Source organism: Ailuropoda melanoleuca, chromosome 10 (genome assembly GCF_002007445.2).
Source record: "Ailuropoda melanoleuca isolate Jingjing chromosome 10, ASM200744v2, whole genome shotgun sequence".
NCBI lineage: Eukaryota > Metazoa > Chordata > Mammalia > Carnivora > Ursidae > Ailuropoda > Ailuropoda melanoleuca.
The window spans coordinates 10,200,013-10,212,491 of record NC_048227.1 but is presented as its reverse complement, the minus strand read 5'-3'; the positions used below and the strand labels follow the sequence as shown (position 1 = coordinate 10,212,491).

General features: G+C 50.0%; 1 long non-coding RNA gene across 1 annotated transcript; it reads right to left on the bottom strand.

Moving 5' to 3' along the window:
- Positions 1-4,970: 4,970 nt before the first annotated feature.
- LOC105238002 lies at positions 4,971-12,473 on the bottom strand. Its single transcript, XR_004628390.1, has 3 exons — positions 12,212-12,473; positions 9,569-9,711; positions 4,971-5,030 (listed from the first exon to the last, which is right to left on the bottom strand). It is a non-coding gene; the product is annotated as an uncharacterized LOC105238002 (long non-coding RNA).
- Between the last annotated feature and the right edge of the window lie 6 nt (positions 12,474-12,479).

Below are 12,479 nucleotides of genomic sequence, written 5' to 3'. Positions count from 1 at the left end.
CTGGTTGATTCCATCAGGGGGTGTTTCTTAAGTACCTCTAGGAGCTCAGTCCTGGCGTCGGCCCTTGGGAGACCCAAGGAAAGCTGTATCCAAAGCTTCCTCTTCTCCTAAACTCCCCAGCCTCTGCCTTTCCATCTGCAAAATGGTTGTATGAATCCCTACCTCTCTGGAGGATCCGATGTAGCAACGGACATACAGGCACCAAGGAGAAGCCCCAGATACACCCATTTATTTCCTGTCCTCCTTCCCCAAGGGGAGCCATTAGCTGGGGAGGAGTAGAGTAAGGGCCACAGAAGGGGCTCAGGCTGCCAAAGGACTACTCCTCTGTGCATTCATGCATTCGACAAATATTTACTGAGCATCTCCTGTGTACCAGGAACAGCACTGGGTGCCTTCCTAAAGGCATTCGTTCATTTAATCCCCCCACACACATGCACACACCCACACTCTGTGAGAGAGATGCCATTATGCCCCTTTTTTACAAGAAACCAAAGCAGAGAAAAAAGATGTAACTAGCACAGCATAGAAGGGAGTAGAGGCCAAAATCCAGCTCAGCCTGGCTCCCTAAGATGCAATGTTGGTTGTTTGGTTGGTTGGTTGCTTCGTTGGTTGGTTGACTGGTTCATTGGTTGGTTGGTTCGTTGGTTGGTTGATTTGGTTGGTTGGTTGGTTGATTTGGTTGGTTGGTTGGTTGATCGGTTGGTTGGTTGATTGGTTGGTTGGTTGGTTGGTTGGTTGGTTGATCGGTTGGTTAGTTGGTTGGTTGGTTGATCGGTTGGTTTGTTGGTTGGTTGGTTGATTTGGTTGGTTGATTGGTTGGTTGGTTGGTTGGTTGGTTGGTTGACTGCTTAGTTGGTTGATTGGTTGGTTGGTTGCCTGATTGGTTGGTTTTCCATATCCCATACTCTACCATGGTGGAGCTGAGTCATGCCTGGTGTCTAAGTATAGATTTGCAGCTGAGAGTCTGGCATCCAGTCCCTTGGGCTCCTGGCCCTGGGAGCACCGGGGAAAGAAGACCCTGTCCCCGAGATCAGGATAGCGGCTGGTGAGGATTAAGCTGTGACTGTTTACATGAAGCCAGTCTACTGCACTTTGGGGACAAGTAATCCTTTGTTGTGGGGGGTGCGAGGGAGTGTGTGGGAAGGGCATCCCTAGCAGAGAATCAGAGCAATCTCTTCTTCCTGCAGCCCTGTGGAAAGTGTGAGAAAGGGAGGTGGCTGAAGCCTGGCCCCCCTCAGAATAGGCCAAGGGGACATCCATTTGATCAGGCTCCTCCTCTGCTCAAGAACCCTCAGTGACTCCCCATGGCCCTCAGCGTTGTTTGTCAAACACAGGGGAGGAGATTCAAGGTCAGCTGACCTAGGGACTAGAGAAGGATCTAGAAAGAACCTGAGCCGCAGAAAAAGATGCCTCTTCCCCACATAAAGTTCTCTTGACCCTCCCTCTCTTCTTTTTTCCACCCCCACCCCACATAAGCAGCCTGTAGCCACCACACCCAGGACTCATCCCATCCTGGGACCCTGAGTAGGTTGGGGGTCTCTGGGCTCCAGGGAAAGTCCAAACCCAGACTTTAAGGAGCCCCCACACTTGGCTCCAACCCCCAATTTCCCAAATCTGCCTTCCCACCAAAGACTCCCATATGACTCCTGGCCTCTTTCCCACTGTGGGGAACTCACTGTCTCAGAAGGTAGCCCAGCACCCACCTCTAGGCCCTTGTGTTCGCCCTGCATTCTTCCCGCGGGCTCTTCTTCCAGGTCTTTGTGGGCGGGCTGCCAGTCCTGACCTCAGAGCGTCTGACCTCTGTCACATCACACTGGTTTATTGTCTTCAGAGCGTGTGCGCGTCTTTACTTGTTTCTTGACAATAACCTCCCCCCACCTCCGAACTAGAACGTGTGTCTCGCTCATCTGTGAGTCCCCAGCAGGGCCCCTCCGCTCCCTCGGCTCAGGACTTGCCCTTGACAGCAGCCTTCTGGGTCAGAGGAACAGACACACATGAAGAAGGTCTTGTCAGCTGGTCACTCCTCATGTGACTAACCCAGGGTGGTCACATGAGTTTGCACTTACTGGAGGCCACATAAAGGCTCCTGCCAGCACCCTTTCCAGCTCTTTGGGGTGGCACTATTGTTCCCATCTTACAGTCATAGAAACTGAGGCCCTGAAGGGAACCCGCTGGCAAAGGGGGGCCTCAAGTCCAGATGCACACATTTGCCTCCCAGCCCAGATTTTCTCTACCACACCAGCAGACTTACAGGACATTCTGTTGTCTGTTTCGCAATTCCAAGCCACGGGTGTGGAAAAGTCAGAGGCCTTTGACCTCTCTGAGGACAAATCCCCAAAGGGAACTCCAGTCTGTTTTGAGCAATGGTGGCATGGGATCCTAGACTTGAAAGGAGAGCTCGAGATCTTCCAGGCCCCTCCCTTCCATTTTACAGATGGAGAAACTGAGTCCTGCCCCACTCCCACCCCCACCCCCACCAGCAATGCTTCTCCCCCGCCTTCATTCATTCTTGTCTTTGTTCATTCAATGAACACTTAGTGGGGCCAGACCTAGTATTGTAGGCACTGGGGATACAGCCTCGAGCCAGGCAGACAAAACACACATCCCTGACCCCGAGCCAGTGATAAAGAAATATGGTGAATGGGCTGATGGGCAATGGAAAAGCAATGGAAAGGCTACCTTCTTTCCCCTCTTGGGGCCTGGGCGTGTGTGAAAGGAAGGGGAAGGAGCAGGGTAGGGACAGGGAGAAGGCAAAGCTGGGTGACCCATGCAGAGCCCTGGGGCCACTGTCCTGGTGTCCCGTGTCAGAAAAGCCAGCCCCAGGGCTCGTGACCTGTGCAGTCACTCGCTCACTGTCAGGCTCTACTCTGGCCATTTTGAAATCCTTCATCATTTCCTAACGAGGGCCCTGCATTTTCATTTTGCATTGGGCCCCACAACTTATGTAGCCGGTCCCAAACTGGCAATGAGGAAATGAGGCACAGAGAGGTCAGCCACTTGACCGAGGTCCACACAGCTTGTGAGTGACAGAGCTGGGATCGAAACCCAGGCCCGCCTGCCGCAGAGAGCAGGGCCTCACATCAAACGTGGCACTGCCACATTGCCACGGAAAAGAGATCCCTTCAGACATGCTGTTCTTATTGTCCCGGAGAAGTCGGAAAACAGACCTAAGCTTTCCTAGCAGGTTGTGCTGAAGGAAGAAGAGTCTCCCGTGGGCCCATGAGGTGGGAGCCACGGCAGATGGAGCGGGCGACCCATTTAGGCCGCCTGAGCAACCAGCTAATGCGAGGCCAACTCTGAAAAGAGACAGGTAAAAACGAAGTGGCCTCTGCCCTTGCAGAACTAACAAATTAGCAAAATGGCCAGCCCCTGTGGGCATGGGACGACTGGAACTCATGCAAGGGCTGCCCAGGGAGGGGCGTGGCGGGGGGGGGCGCTGCAGGCAGGGTCACAGTCTGTGTCTGCACTGCGCTGTGTGCTTTCCAGCATTGTGTTGGGTCCTCACTGCAACCCATGAGACGGGATCTCTTATGATCTTGTTTTACACGGGGGGGGCATGGAGTGTGCCCAGAGACCGACCAGCTAGTCCCAGACCGGAGCTCAGGCAAGTCTGACATCAAAGACCACGTTCTAAGGAAGTCCACAGCCTTGCCTGGTAGAACCACGGATGCACAGAGGAAGGGCAGGCCCTGGAAGGGTCATGGAGGGCTTCCCAGAGGAGGTGACACCAGAGGTCAAATAAAGACGTGTCTGTCAGCCTGTGCAAGGGGCCAGAGGCAGTGAGAGCCTATGTAGGAGGGAAAGAGGTGTTCTCGACAGAAGATAGAGTATGAGGCTGTGCGTGGTGGTTGTGGGGCCACAGGAATGAGAAGAGACCAGACCGCAGTGAGCCTTGAATGCCTCGTGCACCACTGAGTTGCAAATAAGAGCCCACTCTGGTCCCATAGAGAAGGAATTTATTTTTAAATCTTGAGTAACCTGTCACAGCCAAGAGGAACCTAAGGAGACATGATACGACAATGAAATGTCATGTTGTATCAGGGATGGGATCTTGGGAGAGAAAAAGGGTGTTGGGTAAAATCTAGGGAAATCTGGGGGCGTCTGGCGGGCTCAGTCAGTGGAGCGTGCAACTCTTGGTCTCAGGGTTGTGAGTTCAAGCCCCACGATGGGTGTAGAGATTACTTAAAAATAAAATCTTAAAAAAAAAAAAAACAACACCCTAGGGAAATCTGAATAAGCCTGGGCTTCAGTTAATGGTAATGTATCAATATTGGTTCATCAACTATAACAAGATCCTGGGTGTAGGGTACTCAGGAATCCATGTACCCCCTTCCCAATTTTCCTGTGATTTCATAACTGTTCTAAAATGAAGTGTGTGGTCTTAAACTGGATGAAGGAGATGCAAATGTACAAACTTGCAGTCATAAGACAAATCACTACTAGGGACGCAATGTACCACGTGATGACTGTGGTGACCTGCTGTGTGACGCAGGGAAGTTAAAAGCCAATCCTAAGAGTTCTGATCACCAGGGAAAAGACATTCTTTTTCCTCTTCTTTTTTTGTATCTATAGGAGATGACGCATGTTAACTAAGCTTCTGGGGCAATCATTTCACAACATATGTAAGTCAAATTATTATGCTGTATACCTTAAACCTACATACCTCTGTCCATCAACGATATCTCAATAAAACTGGGGTGGAGGGGCACCTGGGGGGCCCAGTCAGTTGAGCGTCAAACTGTTTTTTTTTTTAAGATTTTATTTATTTATTTGACAGAGAGAGAGACAGCCAGTGAGAGAGGGAACACAAGCAGGGAGTGGGAGAGGAAGAAGCAGGCTCATAGTGGAGGAGCCTGATGTGGGGCTCGATCCCAGAACGCTGGGATCATACCCTGAGCCGAAGGCAGACGCTTAACGACTGTGCCACCCAGGCGCCCCTGAGCATCCAACTCTTGATCTCAGCCCAGATCTTGATCTCAGGGTCATGAGTTCAAGCCCTGCATTGGGCTCCACACTGGGCATGGAGCCTACTTTAAAAAAAAAAAAAAGAAAGAAAGAAAGAAAAAAAACACTTCAGTGGAAAAGAGTACATTTTTGAAATATTGAGTAAGTTGCACAGAACTAAACACACACATACCACACATGTGATTACATGTAAAATTGTGGAAATCCGAAAAACTGAGTAGATTGAATCAGCGTCCATTTCCTAGGTGTGAGATTGTATTGTCGTTTTTACAAGGTATGACCATTGGCAGAAACTGGGTGGAGGGTACAGGGGACCTCCCTCTATTCTTTCTTTTTTTTTTTTTTTTTTNTTTTTTTTTTTTTTTTTTAAGATTTATTTGTTTAGGGATGCCTGGGTGGCACAGCAGTTAAACGTCTGCCTTCAGCTCAGGGCGTGATCCCAGCGTTCTGGGATCGAGTCCCACGTCAGGCTCCTCCGCTATGAGCCTGCTTCATCCTCTCCCACTCCCTCTGCTTGTGTTCCCTCTCTCACTGGCTGTCTCTATCTCTGTCAAAAAAATAAATAAAATCTTTAAAAAAAAATTTATTTGGTTATTTTGGAGAGAGAGAGAGAATTGCAAGCAGACTCCCCGCCAAGCTTGGAGCCCAAACCAGGGTTCAATCCCACAACCCTGAGCTTAACTGATTGAGCTTAACTGACTAAGCCCCCCCAGGCGCCCCCTCCCCACATTATTTCTTATAACTGCATATGCATCTACCATTCTCTCAAGATAAAAAACTTAATTTAAAAAGATTAAGAACAGGGCACCTGACTGGTTCTGACTGAAGAGCATGCGACTCTTCATCTAAGGGTTGTGAGTTCAAGCCCCACATGGGGTGTAGAGATTACTTAAAATATTTTTTAAAAAAAAGAAAAGATTAAGAACAGAATCTTTGGGGGAGCTGGAGAAATCGGGTCTAGGCTGAACTTGCAGACCCCCGTCCGACCACGGGGCAGAACTTCCACAAGCCACACCTTCTCATAGAGACCTCATCTTACTAAGTGGTGGGGGTTTCCAAAAATGGTTGCACTGGGGCGCCTGGGTGGCTCTGTCAGGCCTCCAGATGATTCCAGCCCCCAGGCCCTCAAGTCACTTCCGGGATCCAAGTCTCCAGGTGAAGTCCAGCTCAATAGCTTGGAGCCAAGTCTAACCACACCCACGTGCCCCATCTGCATTCCGCACCTGCAGGATTTGTGAGTTTGTAACAAATTCTTGCTCTACTCTACTAAGGATGGGGGATGTTTGTTACACAGCAGTCACCAGGACAAATCCTGCTGCGTTCCTGCAGCTGTGTGCACACCTGGGGGGCTTCTGAGCCCGAGTCTGAGCCCGTCTTACGCTGGTCTGATATGCCTGCACCACAGCCATGAGGGAGGGCCTGGAAACTTCTACTTTGTGAAGACAGGACTCATAACATGGGAAATCGTCAAAATATACGTTAGGTGGCCACCACGGACAGACGGCCGCTAGGTCTAGCCCAGGAGTTTTGGCTTCATGGGTGGCCTAAGGGTATAGCCAGTAACAGAAGTGACGTCCCCCATCCCCCAGAACTTCTACAAGACTCCAGACCCTGTCATATTGCTCATGTGCTGACTTCGGTCTTCTTTGAAGGCAGCAGCTCTCCAGCTCGAGATTATGTCAGCATCTCCTGGGGGACTTGTTACCCAGAGACCTGAGGGCCCCACCCCTGGGGTTTCTGACCAAGCAGGTCCAGGATGGGGCCTGACAGTCTTCATTTCTAACAAGTACCCAGGTGCTGCTGCTCTTGCTCAGATGGAAATTTGAAAAGTGGGTGTGGAAGCTTCGGGCTGGTGGTTTTCAACACCGGCTGCACATTGGCAATCACAGGGAAACTGTGGGTTTGGCGGGGGATGCCCGATCCCACTCCAGATCAATAGAATCAAAAGTAGCCCGAGTGAGCATTTCTCAACCTGTGGAGAGGGACCAGAACCTTCTCTGAAACGGGTGCACATCATAGGTGCTCATCCTCCGGAGAGGAGGTGGGATCTTAAGCTTAGCAACTCGAGGTAAAGACCATGCTAGGCCCCAGCCAAGCAGAATGAGAAGTCCTGCCTATCTTTGGGTATTGCTTTCTTTGGGCCGGAGACTCAAGACTTCAGTGGAAAAGGGGTTCCTGGCATCCACATCCCCACACCCCACCCCACCACAGCAGGGCAATGGAGGCCTGGGGGTCCGTAAAGAGCAGAGGCCCAGGCTTGTCGAAGCAGGAGAGGGCCTGGGCCTGGGGATTTCTACCTCTGGTGATTCTGACACTGACCACAGCTTACGAACTACTGTTCTAGAAAAGCGCCGTCCAAGAAAATATAATGCAAGCCATATGTCCTTTGGAAGTTTTAAAAAGCAAAAAGAAACAGATGAAATCAATCTAATAATATATCTTACTTAACCAAATATCTAAAATATTATCATTTCGACATGTAATCAATATAAAAAAATTATTGAGATATTTTGCATTCTTTTTTCTATGCCAAGTCTTTGAAAGCCAGGGTATACTCTACAGTAATTGCATATCACCATTTGGATGCTTAACTTTCACCTACAATACTTGATCTGTGTTTTAGATTTCATAGATTTCCATAACCAAGTTGTTTCAAAGTCATGGGATCAACGTGTCCCGGTTTACCCTGGTCCTGGTTCTAAAACTGAAAGCCCCAAGTCCTGAAATCCTCCTCAGTCCCAGAAAATAGAGGACAGTTAATCACGCTATTCCAAACATACTTGAACATTTTCTTTAATGTTTATTTATTTAAGTCATCTCTACACCCAACGTGGGGCTCCAACTCATGACCCCAAGATCAAGAGTCACACGCTCTTCCCACTGAGCCAGGCAGGAGCCCCTTGAATGTTTTCTAATAACAGAATCAAATAGCAGTTTTTAAATTTAAATTAAAATGAAGTGAAATTCAGACTTCAGTGTCTCATGACACTAGCCACATTTCAACTTCCCAATAGCCATATATGGTTAATGGCTACCATATTGAAAAGCGTGCATCAAGGAACCAGGAAGTGCCTCCCCTTTTACATATGACCAGCTGTGGAGGATCTGAGCTTGGTTTTCTTAAGAGAACTGTGGTTTCCTCCTGGCCCTTAAAGGGCATTAGGCAGAAGAGTTATAGGGGAGTAGGGTCACAGAATGGAACAGCTACCCTGAGAACACGAGGTGGACAAAACGGGCATTAGGACCTCTAGGAGAGGGGAGTTATGATCTGACATGGGATGGTGATGGTCAAGGTGGAGAAAGGGGCTGGATTAGAGATATATGGTATATGAAATCATTAGGACTTGGTGATTGATAAGATATAGGGCTTGGGGGGGCATGTGGGTGGCTCATCGATTAAGCATTTGACTCTGGATTTCAGCTCAGGTCATGATCTCATGGTCATGAGATGGACCCCACGTTGGGAGCCCACGCTGGAGTCTGCTTAAGATTCTCTCTCTCTCACTTCAGAGGGGAGGGGGTGGGGGAATGAGATAGACTGGTGATGGGTAGTAAGGAGGGCACGTATTGCATGGTGCACTGGGTGTTATACGCAAACTAATGAAGCATCAAACTTTACATCGGAATCTGGGGATGTACTGTATGGTGACTAACATAATATAATAAAATAAAATTTGAAAAAAAAAAAAAAGATTCTCTCTCTCTCCCTCTCCCTCTGCCCCTCCCCACCTTAAAAAAAAAAAAAGATATAGGGTTGGGGGAACAGGAAGTGAGAGGTAGCAATCTAGGATGATTCCCCAATCAACTTCCTCCATTCCCCACCCCCAAGTTGATTCCAGGGTGTTCCAGTTACCATCTCAAAATGTAGTGGCTTAAAGCAACAATACATATTTTATTAATACCTCTCAGAGTTCTAGAGGCTGGGCTTAGCAGGGTGGTTCTTGCTTGGGGGGAGGGGGTCTCATGCATTGTGTCATACAAAGCCTTCCTCATGCATCTGGTAGTGATGCAGGCTGTCAGCTGGAACCTCAGTGGGGTTGTTGGCTGGAGCACTGTTATGGGCCAAATTGTTTCCCCAAAGTTCGTATGTTGAAGTCTTAACCCCCAGTACCTCAGAATGTGACCATATTAGGAGGCAAGCCCTTGAAAGGGGTGACTAAGTTCAAGTGTGTCATTAGGGCAGGCCCCAATCAATATGGCGAGTGTCCCTCTAAGAAGAGATTAGGATACAGATACACACATAGAGGAAGACCACATGAAGACACAGGGAGAAGACGGACACCGACGAGCCAAGGAGAGAAGCCTCAGAAGGAACAGCACTGCCGACATCCCGATCTCGAACTTTGAGCCTTCGGGTTTGTGCGACAGTACATTTTTGCTGTGTGAGCCCCACCCCAGTCTGTGGTAGTTTGTTACATGGCCCTAACCAACCAATACCAACGCCTACCCGTATCTGTGTGGCCCGTGCTTCCACACAGCATGGCAGAATGGTTCCAGCTGAGAGCATCCCATGAGGACCAGGTGCAAACAGTATCACCTACTAGGACCTAGCTTCAGAAATCACAGTCCTGCTCAAATTCACGGGGAGGGAACACGGACTCACCTCCTAACGGGTTGATTAGGATGTTGCAAGAAGAACACGGAGGATGGAAGATCTTATTATCGCCATCTTGGAAAATACAGCACGCCACACCAGGTTGGTAACTCAAGGAAATAGGCCTGGTGTCCTTCACCAAGACTGGGATTCTAGGAGGGGAGAAGGTCAGAGGCAGTTCAGACAGTGAGGTATGGTTTGAACAGGTTGTGTTGGTAGAGCCTGTCAACGTAGCTGGGGGTAGCCAATCGCTAGGATATTGGATACGTGAATCAGGGCCTTGGGAACATAATCTGATGGGGAACTGTCAATCTGGGGACCATCATCGTATTAGAAACCAGACACTAAGTCCACCCATAGAGTGAGAGAAGATGAGGGTTGAGTTATCCATTGCTATATAATAAACCACTCCAAATCTAAGTTGCCAAAAATGACTATTTGTTATTTTTCTACAGGTTGGCTGGGTAATTCCTCTTCTGGTTTCACCTAACTTGCTCAGGAGGCTGCATTCATCTGCACAGTGAGCTGGAAGGTCCAAGAGGGTCTCACTCTCATGTCAGGTATTGAGGCCAGCTGTCGGCAGGAACAGCTGGAACACTCGGGCCCCTCCTACCCTGTGGTCTTGCATCCGGACTTCTCCACAGTGTGGTGGTCTCAGGGCAGCATCCTAAGTGGGCGAGTCCCAGTGTATAGGACTTATCAAGCACATTGGCCAAAAAAGGCCTATAGCCAAACCCAAAGTCAACACAGGACGCCTTACCAGGAGGCACAATTCACTGGCAGGCATTACTATAAAAATGCACTACGGGAAGGAACACCAAGTGGGCCTCCATTCATTTTAGGGTTGGGCAGAAAAGAAACCACAGATGGCAGGCTGGAACCAAAGGGGGACCAGCAGGGTATGGCGCTAAGGAATCAAGGGAGAGGAGTGAATTCCACTGGGAAAGTGCCATGCCAGCACTTGCATGACCTCGAGGGTTCATGTCTCACCCTAGTCCCAGCCTGAAAACACCCTCTGGATTTGACAGCCCACAGGGCAGTCTCTTTAACACCCCAACACTGATTTCTGTAGTCGTTTCACAAAAATCGGAAGCACCAAATACAGCCCAGTGGAAGCAATCCTGCAAGGCAAAGCCAATGCCGTCAAATTTGCAAACATTACGATGGTCTGGTTTGACCAGTGGAAAACCCACAGGGTTGTCAAATGCTTTCCACTGAGACCACAGTAAGAAACACCTTCGTAGGGAGATCCACCACGTGGGCAAACATGGACGCGCAGGCCAAAGTTCAAGTTCCCTGCAACCTGGAAAACATAGTAACCGACCCTTGTGACGTGCAAAGCTCTGTGCCATTCTCTATTCTTGTTTTGTTTTGTCTTTAATGCTAGTCGGCCCTGCTAAATTGATTTCACCATCCACTCATGGGTCATGGCCTACAGATTAAAAAAATACTGACTGAGGCCATCCAGTGCGGAAGTCAGAATGAGGCCTGAGTCCTACCTTTAGTCTTGTTTGCTTGGTTTCACCTGTTGGTTGTTTTGTGGCTATTTTTTGGTTTTTTTTTTTTAATAGAATGTGATGCCTTCAAGCAGGCCTCCCTTCCCCTGCTCCACTTATGACTGTCCGATACCCAAATGGTTCACACATCTCTGTTACTTGCCTGGGCCCTGAATGTGTTTTTGTTTGGGCCTTCGAGACCCCTGGACTCTCAAAGAATAGGGTTTGCATTTATGCACTCCATGAATATCAAAACACCTGTCTCTCACAGGCCAGCCACATCGCAGGCCCTGGGAATACAGCAGAGAACAGACAAAAATCACTGCTTTCTGGGAGCTGAGATTCTACAAGAGGAGACAGACAAACCAAAAAAAAAAAAAAAAAAAAAAAAAAAAAAAAAAAAGTAAATATATTCTTTATTAGAGGGTGATAAATTCTTGAGTGAAAACAAAGCGGGAAGGGGATCAGCCTGCCCTAAGAGCGACCAGATTGCAGGCTTCACACCCCTTTGTGGAAACGAGGGAGCCTCATATATTCCTACCTAACAGAGGCGGGCTCAGAGAGAGAATGTGGGAGGGCATCGCTGGAGGTTCCCCCCCAAAAAGAGCCTTCCCGGACTGCCCCAGCAGGTAAACCTGACCCATCCTCTCCCCAGATTACTTTGCCAAAGAGCGAGGCACCAGCAACTTGAACCTAGACCATTTCAAACCAGCCAGCCACTAAGGGGAGCCGTTGCAGGCCATGATCACGGCACACTGGCCCCTGGGGTGGGAAGCCCTTCCGAATATTTCAGACTGTTCGCTAATTCGGCCGTCGCAGGCCCAGTCACCCTCTCTCGCGCGGGCGAAACGGCCACCTCATTAGATCTGCACACATGACCCCTCTCGACCGGACTCCTGGTGACTACGCCTGCCTTATCTCTTGCCTCTCCTCCCTCCCATTTTCCGCTCCAGCAAAGCCAAACACAGCACAGTGGGGGCTTTCACGCTTTTGTGCTTTGGACACGCTGTTCCTTCTGCCTGGAAGGCCTCGGGCCTCCAGCCCCGCGCCCCGCCCCCCTCTCCGGCGAGCTCCCATTCATCCTTCAGAACCCAGCCTGGATGACCCTTCCTCCAGGAGCCACCCGCCCCCCCGCTCCAGATCCCCTCGGCCCCACCTCTGTCCGCAGCACCCATGATTGTTTTGCTTCTCTGCACTCTTAACCACCGATGTCTCCAAATCTCTCCCCTCCCAGACCCGGGCCTCCTCCGGTGCGGGAGCTGTGCCGGCTGCTCGCTTGCACCCCGGAGCGCCCGGTCCCGAGCTCGGAGCGAGAGCTCGCAGCTAGGCCCAAGCCGGCCCCCCGTCGCCCCCCTCCCTGCGGCCCGGCAGGCGCCCGCGTTCCTGCCTTCCGCGGGCGCCCGGCCGCGCTAGAGCAGCCGCCC